The following is a 6,848-nucleotide window of genomic DNA, read 5'->3' as shown; positions in this document are numbered from 1 at the left end:
ACATGGGTGTTCCACTGCAGTTAGAGATACTGTATTTGGAAAAGTCTTTAAAGGGCCTTTTCATACTTGATGCCAGTTCAAATATTGTAGGTGCTAGAATTCAGCAAAATAACCCAATATAGTCCAATAGTCCATAATAGTAGTGTGTTATCTGCAGAACTGGAAATTGTCAGAAGTTGTCAGCTTGAGCCTTTTAAGTTCAGCATATTAATATGGCATTACTTTTTATACCTTGTAGTTATACTTTTCTGCTGGATGGTTAAGAACAAGTTAAAGCAAAACCTATACAACTGAAAATGTAACTTTTGTATCTGATAAGATCAGTCAAATACCTCAGGATTTACCCTGAATCTATGTACAGCAACTTGTAGATCTTTCATTAGTGTCAGCCATCTGGATGTGTTATGGCCATTGCTTGACCAGTTTGCTCTCTGTGAAAGCCTGAGAGAATTTTTTCTCTCTAGGTGACTCTACTTAGGCACATTCTACATCATCCATCACTTTCCTCTGTGGCCCCATAATCTTGATCAGAAAATTTGGAACAATACTTAGTTACAGAATGTCACAGCACAGGTTCTCTTATGTCTTGAGTCCTCACTGACCTCAAAGAGCTAGGGCCAAAATATTGCCTATCCTTGTAGCCCATTTTTCTAATTTTTGTTCTGTAAACTTTAGTTGTTAAACATCCAGAAGAGAAAGTTAATGACATTATTAACCTGTACAGAGACAGTTGAGCTTAACATCACTATCTGTATTAATATCAAATGCCTTAGAGAAAACATGGAATTGCTATTTTCCAACAATCATGGCTATTCTAAACTTTAAATTCCTATGGAATTAAAAAAAAACACCTTTTTACACAGGAATTTAGAAATTGAATCATATAAAACATTGTAGCAGGACAATCCCATGACACTTTTTCCTTGTCTCTTGTTTTCTTTTATTACTTTTTTTTAAAACAAACATTTACTTTAAAGAGTATAGCATAATTGCTGTGACCCTAGAAGTAGTATGTATTTATTGAAGACCAAAATGACAGGTATTTCAAGCATGATTTCAGTATTACATATTACTATCCTCAGTGTAGTTGCTTAGTTCACAGATATCAGCTTATATTGTTAGGGTGAAAATTCTACCCATCAAGTATGATTTTTAATAGTATCTTGTACATGGTAGATACTTAGTAAATATAGGTTAGTTGCTAGATATGATCACCAACCTGAAGGAACTTACATCTGAGAACAGTCAAAGAACAACTGCAGTATATGATAATTTCAAAAGGAATGCTTATTAGTAATAAGTGTTGTGGGTGTTAAGATAAAGCACATGTGTCTGTAGATTGGATTAATGTTGGAATGCTCTATAAAGTACCTGAGTATATTTAGGCATCAATTTGCTACTTACTCACAATTTAATCTAGATTTTGCAATAAATTAAAAGCAGAGTTCTACTATAACTTGAGGATGGATAGGGATCTTAAGCTTCATTGGACAGGTCTCACCACTGTAGAAATTATGTTAGAAAGTTAATAGAAGCTTATTGAACAGTTTTCTAAGATTTGTGAATAAAAGCATCAAATTGAGAAAGGGGCTCTAACCTGTATCTGAAGACAGAAGTTTAGAATTCATTGCCTTTTGATAATAGTTTCCCAAACTAAAATTAAAATTAATCATTTGGTTTAATTTAGAATGAAAGTCAATGAATTGAATTCTGGCTGGCTGTGGTGGTACGCACTTATAATCCTTGCCCACTGGGAAATTGAGGGACGAGAATAATGAGTATGATCCCAGAAAACAATGTAATGACTTAGCAAGATCATGCATCAAAATAAGAAATAAAAATTAAAAAGTACTGTAGATGTAACCCATTGTGGAAACCCTGGATTTTAATCATAGTACTATAAAACAGAATCAATTCTGTAATCATTTATAGATTAATCTTTCAAAAATGACGATACAAGTATATCACTTTATTGCTCAAAAAATACTTAATGGTTGTGAAATGCTGACACAATTACTATATAGAATCAGCAGCCCAACAATAAAAGGAATCCTCACTGGGATCCCTTCCAAACACTTCCAGGCTTAATTTTAACTATTTGCATATTCATGACATATACTCTTCATCTTAGTTACTTTTCTCATTGGTGAGACAAAATACCTGACACCCAAGATTAGAGGGGGAGAAGTTTATTTAACTCACCATTTGTAAAGGTTGTAGTCCATAATTAGCTGGCTCCAAGTCAGGGTGGTTTTACAGAGGGGTGTCATAGAGAAGCTTCACTTCACAGCAAGCAGAAGGCAGTAAAAGCAAGCAAGCAAGGAACATTAACAGCATCTTTCTGGCCCATTTATCTTTTCCAGCCTACATAAGGCGGGTAGCACTCACATCATTAATCTCAGTTCCCTTAATTTTAGCATTGTACCATGAATCAATCCCAGTGGCACCTACTGTAGATGCAGTAACCTGTGAAATACCCCACCCATGCCTGCATGAAGCTTTGAGAGGACATCAAAACACAAGTCAGGACACTTTTAGACTAGAACTGTTTCTTGAACATATTGTATACTTTCTAATCTCCATTCCTCTTTTCACAATATTTTCCTCACATCTATTTTTGTCCATGTCATAATCTTACCCTATATTTGAAGACCTACCTCAAATACTTCATAAAGATGTTTTTGTCCCTCTCTGAATTTCTCTTTTTTGTTATTTCCCATAAGAATTCAGAACTCATCAAAATGTATAATGTAGTTATTTGTAAAGAGACTTGATTCCCCCTCATCCTTTTAACCCTAGTAAATTTTAAATAGCTTAGTGATAGGATCTGGATATGGCTAATTTTTTATCCCCTTCAGAGTTTATCATAATTATGTCTTGACATGGACTGCAGAACTAGAAAAAAATGAATGATAAATGTAGTTTGGGATGTATCAGTGAAAGGTCTTACTAATAAGAAACAGTTCAGCCTTTGCCTTGAAGTTCACACACTGAATCCTTTAATTTTTAATGTTAATTTTGCAAACACGTCAGTCATTTTTCCTACCATTATTTATATCCAGCCTCAAGTACTAAGGGATTTCCTGGTCAGCTTTGAATTATGAGTATACTGAGAGAAACTATATTTTCAAATGATTTAAAAAGTCAGCATAACAGTGCAAAGAGGGAGTGTGTGTGTGTGTGTGTGTGTGTGTGTGTGTGTGTGTTGTACTGTTGATCTAAATGGAACCAGGATTTTTACATCAAGAATATGCCTCCAAAGCTTTTACTTATTATTTTGAGAGAGTCTAAGTTTCTCTAGAAGGACTGGGATTCGCTATCTGCTTGTCCCAGCTTTCCTGAGCATTCTAGGTGTGTCACACCATGTTTGATGAAAGACAGGAGGGAGGATTTTGAAGCCATAGAGACATGAATTCTTGCCCCATACATAGTATTTAAATGTAATATTTTTGCCTGCCCAGTACGTACTCACTTTTCTTTTGATAAATGCAGATTGATTTTTAGAGATCTATTTCATTTTTGTTGCTAAGTTTTGAGGCTTGAGATAGGGCAAATGATATGCCTGCCCTTAGCTCCAAGGAAAGACATGTGACCTAGGCCTAAACAGTCATTACTGATATGGTTTGCATGTGTCCCTCAAGATTTATATATTGCAAACTTAATGCCCAAGTTCATATGTTGGTGGCATTTGGCTTTTGGAAGATAATCAGGGTCAGATGAGATCATGATGGTAGTATTGTCAAGGATGGAATTAGTACTTTTATATGAAGAGAATCAAAGATCTGAGTTCACTTTCTGTCATTCTCCTCATATTACCCTTTGGTATGTTCTGATGCCACAAGAGATGGACCCTCAATATAGGAGATATTCACATCCTCTTGAATTGGAAGAAATATATGTCTGCTGCTTGGAAATTACCAAGTATGTGGTTTCTGTCATAACATCAAAAAACAGATCTTCACAGAAAGCCAAACTGCTGAGCACTGATTGGTAAAACGAAGCACCTTACATTTTAAGAGGATGGGAAATCAGGTTGAAACTCTTAGATGTCATTGTTTTACAACTAGGATCAAGATTGTCTGAGAACAGAGGAAAATCAAAAGAGAGCAGAGCTGACTGATTGATGTAAGAGACAGAGGTATTATAACATTGCTCAGCCTCTGAATTTAGCCACAAGTAAAGGCAGTTGCCCCTCCCTTTTGTGTCATCCTCACCTGAACATACTTTTATTTACATAAGTCAATGAGCAATTATTTTTATTGCTTCAGTGAATTTCAGTTGGCTTTATTCAGTTTGCAGTCAAATAACACTAAATAGACACACTACATGATCTTAAGCAATTCACAGTTTTTCTAAAGTAGTTTTCCTGTAAAACAAGATGAATCTCCCTTTATCTATCCACATAGAAGCACTGGGATATATATATATATATATATATATATATATATATATATTTGTGAATATATATATATTCACAAATATAAATGTTGAAGAAAAAGGACAGATACTAGTAACTTTAAAGAAAAAATATTTATGATGCTTATGTTTTTTTCTTTAGAAAACATAAAGACACTATTCAATCAACTATTATAGAAATGGGAAAAGCATAAGCCTGTGCCCAAACCATTATAGTTAAACATCTCACCACAGGCTTTCTCTTTGATGACTAAAAATCATAGAGTTCTTTTATCTTTCTTTTCTTTTTCAAACAACATGAAAAACTACTTATTCCATCTAGAATTTGCAAAGTTAGCCTCTAACTTTAAATTTGGCTCCTAAAAGCCTGCACAAAAATTCTGAAATAAAAATGTGTTGATGTCTCAGATATTCCTCATATTTACTTTTTTATTCTCAGTACAGGATTTAAATATGATTTTTTTTAAAATTTTAAAGCAAATAATAAAACAATAAAAATGATACCGAATTGTAAACAAGATAAGTAATTAACAATGGTTATTATACTGCTATTATTATCTCAAAGTAGTTGCTCATATTACCAGATATAGGCTTGTAAGTTTGGTCAAACAGTATAAGGACTTGACTGATCCTTTCAATGAACTATTCTTGGCCTTAGAAATCTACATTGGCAAAACAGTTAAATGGAAAGTGAGAAATTAAGGATTAAATAACAAAGAGAGCAAGAAAAAGAAAAGTTAGGAAATACGTTTTCTCTCTAGGTGTTAAAACCATACATTTATATAAACAAGATGGTTAAGGCAATGGTCCTAAGAATCTTCATCAGGTTTTTGAAAATAGCAGATAATGGGAAGAATTTTTACCCTGACTAACACTATATGCTGATATCTGGGAACTAAGCAACTACACTGAGAATAGAAATGTGTAATACTAAAATGATGCTTGAAATACCTGTCATTTTGGTCTTCTAAATGTGTACTGCTTCTAATGTCACATCAATTATTGATATACTCTCTTTGATGTAAATGTTTGTAAAAAAAAAAAGGTAATAAAAGAAAACAAGAGACAAGAAAGAAATGTCATAGAATTGTCCTGCTAGAATGTTGTATATGTTTTGATTTCTAAATTTCTGTGTAAAAATATGCAATTGTTTTTTCACAACCTATAGGGATTTAAATTTTAGAATATCTATGATTGTTGGAAAATAGCAATTCCATGTTATCTTTAAGGCATTTGATATTTAAACAGATAGAGATGTTAAACTCAACTGTCTCTGTTACAGGGTAATAATGTCATTAATTTTCTCTTCTGGATGTGTAACTAAAGTTTACAGAACAAAAATTAGAGAAATAGAGAGGCTACAAGGACAGCCAATATTTTGGCCTGAAGTCAGTTAGGACTAAGGACATAAGAGAACATGTGCTGTGACATCCTGTAATGCAGTGGTGTCCTAAATGTTCAGATCAATGAGATTATGGGACTACAGAAGAAATAATAAAAGGACAATGATGTATCGTGTGCCTAAGGAGAGACATCAAGAGAGAAAACATTGTCTCAGGCTTTTACACAGAGCAAACTGGTCAAGCAATGTCCATGACTCATCCAGATGGATGACACTAACAAAAGATCTGCAAGGTGCTGTACATAGTTTCAGGGTAAATTTTGAGGGGATTTGAGTGGCCTTATCAGACACAAAAGCTACATTTTTACTTATATAGGTCTTGCTTTAACTTGGTCTTACCCATCCAGCAGAAAAGTATAACCAAAACACATAAAAAGTAATACCATATTAATATGCTGAACTGAAGAGGCTCAAGTCAATGACTTCTGACAATTTCCAGTTCTGTTGATAGCCCACTACTATTGTGGACTATATTGGGTTATTTTGCTGAGTTCAAGTACCTACAATATTTGAACTGACATCAAGCATGAAAAGGCCCTTTTGCAAATACGGTTTCTCTAACTGCAGTGGAACACCCATCTCTGACAAAATCAAACAAAAATGAAAGATATAAGGACCATTTTGTAGTGAAAAAATACATGCATATACAAGATAGTTAGGATAGATACACAGCTACTTTCTCTTAGTTCACTGAGAAGAATGGTGTGCACTAAAATTGTTTAGACAAGATATCATGTCTATATATTTTCCTCTGAATAACTACTATGAAGACAATAATATGCAATGCATTAATTATTGTAACTATCATACTAAACTGTTTTGAAATGAAAGATTAAAAAATAATAGAATTCTACCTTGACATTTTTTTTTTTTTTGGTTGTGGAAGAATGCTATATTTTTATTTAAAGTTGGCTTAATCAACCTCTTCGATGGTGGGTCCCGAGGAAGCACCACCAGAGGGAGGAGCTCCTCCACCAGGGAAGCCCCCAGGCATTCCTCCAGGCATGCCACCTGCACTCTGGTAGAGCTT

Source organism: Octodon degus, unplaced genomic scaffold (assembly GCF_000260255.1).
Source record: "Octodon degus isolate 3935 unplaced genomic scaffold, OctDeg1.0 scaffold00198, whole genome shotgun sequence".
Classification (NCBI taxonomy): domain Eukaryota; kingdom Metazoa; phylum Chordata; class Mammalia; order Rodentia; family Octodontidae; genus Octodon; species Octodon degus.
This window is presented reverse-complemented; position numbering follows the sequence as displayed.